At 33.6% G+C, this 12048-nt stretch overlaps 1 pseudogene; it reads left to right on the forward strand.

Annotated features, from left to right (window-relative positions):
• Positions 1–919: 919 nt before the first annotated feature.
• Positions 920–5895, forward strand: LOC126705240 (cucurbitadienol 11-hydroxylase-like; annotated as a pseudogene).
• The last annotated feature ends 6153 nt before the right edge of the window (positions 5896–12048 follow it).

The following is a 12048-nucleotide window of genomic DNA, read 5'->3' on the forward strand; positions in this document are numbered from 1 at the left end:
CAAAACTAGAGCCCAGCTAACCTCAGCAAGTTGTAACAGCACAAAGACTTAAAGCAAATTGATACTTTATATGAATCTATATGCTTTAATTAAAAACTAACATAATGTAATACCATATGGTATAAAAAAGGAGATAATGTTTTTTTTTTTGAGAATGAAATCTTGTAACTTTATTGAATGGAATCAGCCAATATCAGCTAACAAAACAGAATAAATGTGTGGAGAAACATCCTCCATCCATACCAAATAACTACTAACATGTCTAGCATATTTAGTTAGGTCATGTGGAATAAAATTGCCAACCCTACGTACATGAGAAAAAGAAAAACAAGTGGATTCTGTCATTTTCTTTGCTGCTGTGAGGATATGACCAAACGTAGAGAGGCTTTCTTCCTCGCTGTTGAGAGTCTTTATCACCGTCTCCGACACCTTCAAGGATGAAGGGCGGGCATTCAATCCTTCAGATAATTTGGTTGGGGTGGTGACCATCTGATTTGTGGAGATGAGGACGTGGTAGAGTGTACTGGAGTAGCGTGGTTAGCTCTGAAAAAGAGATAATGTAATATATAAATCAAAAAAGATAATACAATGGCGTATCGTATCGAATAAAATATTATGTACTAGCGTATAAATCAAAAAAGATAATGCAATGGCATATCGCATCGAAAAAAATATTATGTAATAGCGTACAGGTCAAAATGTAATTTAGTCTTAAATCTTAATATAGTTGACCAAAGCATCATTAAAAAAGAATCAAGTACTCTGTAGTCTATACTAATGATTCTAAATCTAAAATAAAATTAAAAAAAATAGTACACCATATTAAAAGAGTTCAATAATTATGATTGGTTGATTAAGTAGAACTGGTCTTGTTCAAACAGTTCTCATAACACTTCTTCATTTCCTATATATTTCATCCATTTCTAAAGAAAAAAAGCAAGAGATTTACAAACCAAACCACAACTAGCTTGCTTCTAAGGGTTCTACACAACATCTTCAACCAAATTTACCAGAAATGTGGACAATTGGATTATGTATTGTAGCAGTACTGATCATATATTTGAGTTACAGGCTTAACAAATGGAGCAATCCAAAGTGCAATGGAGTCCTTCCTCCAGGTTCCATGGGTCTACCCCTTATTGGAGAGACCTTTCAGTTGATTGTTCTAAGTTACTCTCTAGACCTCCATCCATTTATCAAAAAGAGAGCTCAGAAGTACGTAAACATGCCATTAATTGTGTGTCTTTATTATTAATAATTCTTTTTTGGTAACTAGTGTGTGTGCGCATGTGTTTTTATAGTATATATCATTGTTCTACCTACGAATGCAAATTATTTGTACTACTTTTTGTGTATTACTCTATGTTCTACCAATCATTACTTATTATGTGTATGATTATTTTCCATTTTAAATTTCAATTATTTTATGAAAAAAGTAAAATCAAGACATGACAAGTACATAATGCTTGGTAGAACATAAAGTGGTACACAAAAAGTGATACAAAAGACTTGTATTCTCTACGTACAAGTATGTATTTCTATATTTACGTATGTATGAATCTCTTGTTAAGTTGTAATAGACAAGGGGATGAAATAAAAGATAGAATATATGAATATATATACTCGTATCTACTTAAGACCAATATAAAATAAAAATATCATCTATATATATTGAGTGGTATTTTAATGTAAGAAAACCTTTGATGATATATTCATTATATTTTCTTTAATTTTCAGCATAAAAAACCCGTTTTCAAATTTTTTTATGGAAGTCAAAATTACATGTATGAATTAAAATTTTTAAGGGTTAGAATAAAACTTAGATTTATGTTAGTATGTAATTTTTCCAAATTTTTATGAAGGAAAACAAAATATTATATAATTAATTTGAGGACATATTAGGGGTTATTTTATTTTATAATATCACTTTTGAAAAATAGCAACATTGTTCTTGTGGGGCCCGGCCCAAAAATAATGGGCTATTCCAAATTCAGGCCCGTCCGAGGAGCGTCCTGTCCGAAGGGAAACCACCTATGAAACATTACTCAATCCCAATAACGCCAAGGAAACCTGTCCGAGGAGTAACTCCTCCTCGGACATCACGAAGCCCAGACGAGGAACTCTCCCCAACCATTTCAGTTCATCCTCCCAACATATAAAAATGAATAAAATCCAAAATATCTCATGGAAAGCTACCACCACATTAATTGCGCCCCAACCACCCTCTTGGCCGCATTAATGAGGAAAAGACCCCTGAACAGTACCACCTTGGCCTCTGCAACTCACAAAGGGAGTGATGAGGGCGGCTGATGTGACAGGTGCTCAAGTAGATGCTTAGATGATCAACAGGTGTAAGGTTGAGATGAGAGGAGGAGAACTATATAATGTAGTGGAGTCCCTCAAAGAAGGGGACAGAAAAACTGTATGAGGAACTAAAGAAATAGAATCATACGAGAGATCCATTCTTGTGTTTTTATTTTTTTCTGCAAACAACACTGTCCATGTATCAGACCGAATAGGTTCACTGAGGCTAAGTTCTTTGACCCATCCTCTACAAATATTTATTGTGGGTTGTGCTTTGGGCCAAGGCCTGATCAATAGAAGTTGGGCCAGGAAAATCGTGCAACCACAGTTCTTATTTTCCCCCATTTGTCATAACTCTAGCTTTGCCATTTTCCCTCGTTTGCCCTATGTTCATTTTATTTTTACAGGTTTTAAACCTTAAAACATTGATAGAATTGGAAACTTTTTTTTAATGAATTTTGACATATAAAAGAGGTAACAGCGTATTGATTATAAATTAGATAAAAAAAATTACATAAAGTATAGCGACACAACATTTTGAACTAGTTGATTGTGAGTAGTGAGTTAAAGTGATATTAGTGTTAAGTTGATGGGAAAGTGATTATTTACTACTCACATTTTGCTATTTCAACAAATTGTGAAAAATTTTGTTCATAAGAAAAATGAAAAAAAAAAAAACATATTAATAAGATATGCATAAAAAAAAAATTCACAAAAATCTGCTAGCTCGCCTATGTCTAGGAGGTCTCTACACTGATCAAGCAAAACCTGCTTTGGGCAACTTTGTCATGTCAGGTCCAACTATCATTAATAGCCCGCTTCAAATAGCATTTATTAAAAGAATAAGCACTTTGATCAGATAAACATCAACTGCCATTAATGTTGTTAAGTTAACGATTATCAAAAAGCTTAAACTATTAAAAAAAAAAAAAAAAGATGAGGAATTTATTTATTTAATCTAATAAATGTAATTCTTCTTCTTTTTCCCCCTTTCAGATATGGGTCATTATTTCGAACTAGTGTGGCGGGTTCACCCATAGTAGTATCAATAGATCCTGAATTCAACCATTACATCGTTAAACAAGAAGGAAGATTAGTTGAATTGTGGTACTTGGATTCATTTTCCAAGCTTTTTTTGATGGAAGGTGAAAATAAGACAAATGCAATTGGTGTTGTCCACAAGTGCTTAAGAAGTATCGCATTGAATCACTTTGGTGCTGATCCACTTAAGGAAAAATTGCTTCCTCAAATTGAAGAATTTGTTAACAAAACCCTACAAACATGGTCAAGTCATCCTTTAGTTGAAATGAAACTTGCCGCATCAGTGGTAATTTTCAACTTTTCCTTAATATAGACTCATATACTCGGTGAACATTGTTAAGATACAACATTTTTCACAACAAATTTCTCTCCTACTCGTTTGGCAGGTTATTATTGATTCTTATAAGGACCTACCATTGACATAACATTATTATTCATCATTAATAACTTGACACTTCAGATAGTTATGAATTTTGTTGTGACTATAGACTTACTGTTACTTGATAGTGTAAAATTTTCTGTCATTCAAGTTATGACAAATCTAAGTTTCTTGTAAATTGCAGATGATTTTTGCTTTCACTGCAAAGCTATTCATTAGTTATGATGCTAAAAATTCACCTATGAAAATGAGCGAGAAGTTCACTAATATCCTAGGAGGTTTCATGTCATTTCCCTTGAATATCCCTGGTACTACATACCATAAATGTTTAAAGGTAATCAAAATAATGAGAAAGTACAAACTTATCCGAAAAATATTCATTTGAAATGACTTAGATTCATTAATTTAAATTTCATTTTTCATTTTTTAGGACCGAAATGAAGCATCGAGTATGTTGAGGAAAATATTTAAAGAGAGAATCAATTCACCAAAAAGACATTTTGAAGATTTGCTTGATCAAGCTATAAATGACATGGATAAGGAGAAATTCTTATCAGAAGAGCTCATCATCAATGTGGTTTTTGGGCTCTTATTCGCTAGCTTTGAGTCCATTTCAACAGCATTATCGTTAACTCTCAACTTACTTGCCGAGCATCCTGCAGTTTTACAAGAGTTGACAGTATGTAAATGTACAAGAACATTTTTTTAGCACACGGCACACAACACTGATCATGTATCATTTGTTAGCATCTTGCAGTTTTACAAGACTTGTAACCTAACACTGATCGTGTATCATTTGTTAGGATGAGCATGAGGCAATTCTTAAGAATAGAGAGAGTCCAAATTCCATACTCACATGGGATGAATATAAGTCGATGACCTTTACTCATCAAGTTAGTTCTACAATCTCTGCATGTTCTTATCTCTCTTCAAGGCGTTTGATGATTCTAGTTATCGTATAAACCCAAATATTTTGTTGTGTGGAAATTATAGGTAATCAATGAAGCTCTTAGGATGGGAAGTGTTGCTCCTGGGTTACTACGAAAAGCATTGAAAGATATTGAATTTAAAGGTATGTTCTCACATGCATATACTCGGTTCAATGTCTTCATATATATCCAGTTGAAGTGTAAATGATTGGCCAAGTGCGTGCCAGGATATACAATTCCAGCTGGTTGGACCATTATGCTTGTGAATTCTGCTATTCAATTAAACCCAAACACATACAAGGATCCACTTGCTTTCAATCCATGGCGTTGGAAAGGTATGTAGTTGGAGACTTATTCAATGAAATAGATGATCCAACCACTTATAAGAGACTTGTTTTCCCTCATATTATTGCTGTTTATTCATGACAATTTCCTTGACAACATTTTTATAAATGCGACAGGATCTTGACTCATTGTTTGTATCTAAGAATTTCACGCCTTTTGGAGGAGGAATTAGACAATGTGTTGGAGCAGAGTATAGTAAAACGTTCTTGGGTACCTTCCTCCATGTTTAGGTCACCAAGTATAGGTAATGTGTTCCCCTTTACGATCTAACTTGTGCAATTGTTGTAACATAATGTTTGCTACGGGGCTTGTCATGGGATAAAGGAAACCTCTCAATTAAAATTGATCTATTTCATGATTCAAATCAAACACTACAAAATTAAAGAATTATTTATTTATTTTTATAATTCAATTGTCGAGGAACGTGAGATTTGAACCTTGGACATTACTGTTAAAAAAATCAGGAAGGGTGCTTATTAAGGTACAACTAAATAAAATCTTACCACACCGTAAATAAAATCTTAATTATAATATGGAGAAATTTAAGATGCAACTAATATGCAATATCTTACCACACTAAACCTCTGTATAATTTTTTTTTTCTTTGAATAGGTGGACAAAGGTCAAGGGTGGAACCATTGTTTGAAATCCTATTCTCGGATTTACAAATGGACTCCACATTAAATTCTTAGCGATAAGTAATTAAAATACATTTTTATTTCGTGCAAAATAATAGATATTTCTATATTGAAATAAGATGTTTCAATCTGCCAAAACTAATTGGATACTTATTATCCAAATGTAAGTATATATTTTCTTTGACTCATTGTATATGTGTTTTAGGGCTTTGATTGTGTCACATCCAATAATACATCATCTATAAAACGTGCCCACTAGGTGTGAAAGTGTGGTATTTGTGTGAAACATTATATAATCTAGTATGTGAAATAATAATTTTCCTTTAATTTATGTAACCTCTCTCTCTCTCTCTCTCAAAGTATACTATTAGCAATTAATGTTTTTGATTTGTGTGTGTTTGAGACAGGAAACATGTGCTAGTTTTAAGCCATATCAACATCTCAATGTGAATACACTGTTAAAGTTTGACAGTTTGTTCAATCTATGTTTTACTAACAATTCATTTAAATATAATGTTTTTATTTTTATTTTTTTTTGCTAATACAATAGATTTTTGACCGATGACTTTCACTAACTAGTTTGAAGACAAGAGACTTTAACAATATAACTAATTGGTTTTTGTTCAATTTATATTTTGATGACAATCAATTTAAATGGAATGGGAATTATATTAAGAAAAAGATTTAAAAAAGAAAATATTTTTTCGTTTAAATAACTCGAAAGAGTACCAAATATTTTTTCTAAAATAAAAAAATACAAAATAATTGGACAACTTATTGAAATGTACCAATATTGTCTTGTCTGATTTTACATTTATTTCATTCTATCTCTCTAAAACTTTCATGTTTGCCCTATTTTTTATTTGAGTGTGAGGAAGCATGTTGAGCTACGACCTACGTGTATATTTTTTGAGTTGGAAATAGCTTAGGTCTTGTACATAGGAGCACTGGACCCATTGAGATACTGATACATGTCAACATCCCAATTGATCTTGAACTCATGTGCACTGGGCCCAATCCTTATCCATTTTAAGCCATATCAAAACTTCTCAATTTGAATAACTTATTAAAGTTTGTTGAATTCACATTCCACTAAGAGTTATTTGGATTGAATGGAATTAGAGGTTAATGGATGGGATTGTCATTGTGATTTAATGGGTTTAATGAAAGTAAGTGCTTTTGGGTGGGATTCTTTTTGAGAAAGAGTGAGAGAGAGGGGACATTTGGCGAGAGGGCATAGATGGCTTCAACAAAGTGATGAGGAAATTGAGGCTTTTTGAGGTTTAATGAGAGATTTTTTTAAATAAAAAAAAGTAATTTTAAGTGAGACTTTTTAGATTTATTAACTTGTATTCCAGCTAATTTGGTATAATTGGTAAAGTTTCTGATCTAATGATAAAAAGTAATTGTAATATAATGGATGTTGTACACTCCAACCCATATATATATCATTGCAGCACAATGATATTGGGCCTGTCCACTTGTTTTAGGATTGGCCTTAAATGTTGTGTTAGAACACTTGCCATGTTGGTTTTTTTTTTTTTTTTTTTTGGGGGGGGGGGGGGGGGGTGGGGGGGGCCTTGTAAAGGGAAAGGTAAAACAATACGGGATAAATTTGAATCCTAATTGTAATTTGAGGCTTATCTCTTTTGGGTTCAATAGGGGCTTTAATCCAAAATACCCAACTAGGGGTGGCAATTGGGTGGGTTGGGTCTTAAATGAGTTGGATATATAATAACCCATTTATTACCCGTTTAAATTTATATTATTTACGCATTACCTACCAAACCCATTTAATAACCAATCCACCCATTTAACCCATTAAATTCAAAAACTTGAAATTTCCTACCTCTCTCTAGTTTCTCAGTATCCAAGAAATTTTTTAAAAAAAAAAAAAAATCAACAACTTAAAATTTCTCATTCTCATGCAAAAAAAAAAAAAAAAATTAAATTTAACACAACAATACATCAAACAGTGAGTTTTAAGAGAAAAAATCACTATAATCTTTGTTTTACAATTTGCTAAAGTAAGCAAAAATTAAAAATTAAAACAAAAAATAGCATGAAAAATACTGAAAGTGAAGAACATCTTCCTCCATACCATTTCTTATATTTTCTTTTCTAATCCTAAGTTTTCTCGGCAGCCAAACACAACTTTTACAAAACAAAAAGAAACTTTTCAAATAAGAATTTTGTAGAGACGAACAAATCTGTCTTGCCCTTGTTTTGCAATAGAGGACAATCTTTCTTCCAATGCCCTTTTTGTGACAATAGGCACACTCATCTTTTCAAGTTTCTTATCATTAGACATACCCTTAACAATCAAAGCCTTAGTCATCATGTCTCTTTGAGCTTGCTTATCTTCCTTATAATACTCATAATTAATCAAAACATTAGACACATCATCATACTTAATCTCATCCTTTCCATACAACAGTGTGGTAATTAGATGATCATAAGTATCAAGCAAGGAATTCAATAACAAGAGAGCTTTATCCTCGCTGCTAATATCAACTTCCAAATTTTACAAATTAGCAAGTATTTTATTGTAATAATTCAAGTGCTCAGACATAGAAATACTTGCGCGATATTGGAAACGAAAGAGCTTCTTCTTCAAGTAGAGACAATTCTCCACACTCTTGGTCACATACTTGTCCTCCAATTTCTTTCAAATCTCTTTAGCCTTCGTCTCCCTTATAACAAAATATTTTTAATTCTTGGCCAAACACAAACAGATAGTGCCACAAGCTTGTCCACAAATCTTTTCCCAATCCTTGTCTGACATCCCTTCAGGTTTGTCTTCCAATGTAATATCCAACTCTTGTTGGACCAATACATTCATAACTTCGCATTGCCACATGCCAAAGTTATTCATTCCATCAAATTTCTCTACTTCAAATTTATTATTAGAAACCATCGTCCTAACCACCAAAGGTTTTGTAGAAGACTTTGCCAAAGCTTTTCAAGAGGAATCCATGGAAGATGTTGTAGAGGAATTATAGGGCCACTTGACATCTTTCTCCCTAATAATCAAATCCACAAACTAATCACCAAAATCTCTGAAGAGAACAAATCCAAACGCCTTGGTAGCGAACCTTGGCTCTGATACGAATTTGTTGTAAAATAGTGAAAGCTCAAATTTACCAAGATTGATTGTGAAAATATTTTAGGCTTAAGAAAGAACTCCATACAATTAATAGGAATGAAGAAAATTAATCCAAAAGAAAATAGACACAAAAGACCAAGAATTACATGGTTCAGCAATAGCCTATATCCACGGGCGACAATGAATAACTTTCACTATAACAAATTTGGGATCATACAAATTGGTGTAGAGGCACTCTCACAAACCCCAAACCCAAATCCCAAATACATCTAAATAGTTCTCTCTCACAAATATCAAAGAACCAAACAAGAGAAAGCCTCTTTTTCTCACACACTCTCAAACAAGGTTGTTAAAATCAGGATCCTATGTAGGATAGTGAGAGGTAGGTGAGATCGTAAATCGTAGGATCGGATCGTAGATCGTAAGATCCTTCATTATTTGGGGGGAAAAAAACACATTGGTATGTTAAATAGCCACATAAATTATTGCATCCATTTGATGTAATTACCATACATCACTACATCCATTTATAAGTATCATTTAAAGAGGCCAAAAGTCTCAAAATGTAACACTCTATTAGGGTGTTATTTTTCATTTGTGTCCAACTGACACTCTATTTCTCTACATTAGAATAGAAAAACTTGGTCTCTTGGGATGTGTTTAGATCTAAAAAAGTTATAACACCAAGGCCCAAAATAGCATAGTGCACTCCATGGAAAGTGATAATAAAAGGGTTGAGCTCACCACCAAAAAAAAAAAAAAGGATGGTAGGCCCAAGTCCATTAAAAAGATTTAAAACCCAAGACCCATGAAGGGATAGGCCTTAGGGCCCATGAAACAAAGGGAAAAAGGGAAAAATCTAGCCTACCAAGACTAGAAAATCAAGAGGGAGTATAGTGGTGAGAACTGGACCGGGATACTCAGAGGCTGCCAGGGGCTTAGGGTCCTCGGGACATGCAGCATAGTTAGGATGAGATTGAGACAACTCAAAAAGAGTGCCAAGAAACACAAGGAACGAAGGATAGATACGTCATTCTCAATCACCCAAAGATGCAGAAAGGAACCAGAAGACTTGGAGAGCAACAATTCATGAACAAAAGGCTGGTACCTCGGGGAACCCAAGAAGAAAAACCATGAAAGGAAGTAGCTGGGAAAACTTTCAACCTGGCAAGGAGGGAATCGGTTCACTTGGGAAAAATGACAAAGGGAAAAACAACCAAAAAGTTGAGTCTGAAAATGTGAGGTTTAGAAGCCTTGTAGGAAGAGATTTTGGAGGTCAGCTCTCTAAGGACACCCTAGAATGGAAAGTCAACAAGAGGCTCTTGGGAAAAAAAAGCACTAAAAGAAGAAAATTGTGAAAAACAAGGAAGGGACCAGCCACCAAAGTGGCTGGCATAGCATGGGCTCTGGTACCTAGGGGAGCAAAAGAGAGGAACCAATGGTACCTCGGAACCCTAGAATGACACTATAAAAGGGGGAAGTAGCCAACAATGGAGGGTCATTTCAATAACAGTGAATCAAAATAGAATCATTGAGAAAACTTTGGCAAAAAACTCAAGGAAAGTAGTAAAAGAAAGAGAAATATTGTCCAGTATCCCAAAACAGCTACTATAGAACATACTTGGATTCAAAGGGACTCAAATTTTGCAAGTCTTAGAGGCTTAGAGAGCCATCTAAGTCTATAATTTTTGAACTTATTTGGACCATGTAATACGTCTTAGTGAGCACATTGTGATTCACAAACTAAGAAAAGTAATGAGATATCCCATATTGTTCTAAGGATTCTAAACATTTTAATTTTTGTCTTTCTTTATACATTGCTCCTTTACTGTTTCTTGCTGTTCAATATATATATAGTCTTGCTTGCTAGTATGTACGTATTGTAGGATTCTTGCTCTGTGCATCACTTGGTTTGTAAACAGTTCATTTAGTTGCGGTGAATCAAGCTCAGTCCCTTTAAACAACAACTAACAGGCCCAGGGTCCTTGCTTCAACTTGGGCTTGGATACTGTCAAAAAAAGGACTCGCACAGGATATTATTTTTCATTTGAGTCCAACTGAGCCTTTTGTCAAGTTAAAGAAGATTACAAGAAACTAGAATCGTTTGGGATCATTAGAATCGTACAATGTTACCGATCCTGAATGGTTGCACAGATCCTTGAAAGATTCAGATCATTTTGGGTAGGTGAGATCGTAAAATTGTAAGATTGTAGGATCTAAATCGGGATTTTGACAACCATGCTCTAAAATATGCCGCAACAACACTATGCTTTTATAGGAGACTTGAGTCAGGTAGCATATTCAAAATCAAGAAGGACTAGACTTCTTTTCCACACACAAAAGAGAATCACTCTTATACCAAATAGAACTCAAAATCAAGTGGTAGACAAGACTTATAATAGAGCTTGATAACTTTAAATAATAGTAATCCAAAAAGAATAAAGTTCCTTTCTTATCCAAATCCAACAAGGAGTCGAACCCCTAATTCAAGTCATATTCTATAGTAGGAAATTTCAATTCTTTAATTTTAATGGGTAATTGGTTATTAAATGGGTTGGGTGGGTAATGGGTAAATAATATAAATTTAAACGGGCAATAAATGGGTTAATGGGTAATTATATACCCGACTCATTTAGGACCCAACCCACCTAATTGCCAACCCTAGTTGGGTATTTTGGATTAAAACCCCTATTGAATGAAAAGGAAATAAGCCTCCAATTACAATTAGGATGCAAATATGTCCCCATTGTTTTACCTTTGCTTTTACAAACCCAAAATAATAATAATAATAATAATAATTACTGAAATACCAACATGGCAAGTGGAAACTTTTCTTTTTTTCATACAAGATAGAATTCTACTCTAACATAATCTAAGTGTATATGTGTGTGAAGCTCCCTCCTGGAGACTTGAACCCCGGCCCTTGCTTCCCCACACTCCACAAGCACTTATACTTGTGGAGTGACCATCGCACCAAGGGAGTGCGGTGGTAGGTGGCAACTTTTCTAAGAAAAGTTGTGAAAAGTTTTATTTATTTACCTTCTTTTAAGTTGGAAAACTTGAGGTCTACTACGAAGGCATGAAAATTTAAGCTTCTTAATTGACGTATTTTTAAAGTCACTTTATTTAAAATATGTTAAAGTTTAATTTTATTTATTTTTAAATACACTCAACTTATTTTTCCAGCTGGATAAAACTAATAAATTTAAATAATTTTTAAAGCAAGCCAAGAATCTTGTATCTCAATTAATTGACACCTCTTGATATTTTTAAGAAAGACATCCAGTTCAAATCTCTTATCAAATT

This window comes from Quercus robur, chromosome 11 (assembly GCF_932294415.1).
Source record: "Quercus robur chromosome 11, dhQueRobu3.1, whole genome shotgun sequence".
Lineage (NCBI taxonomy): Eukaryota > Viridiplantae > Streptophyta > Magnoliopsida > Fagales > Fagaceae > Quercus > Quercus robur.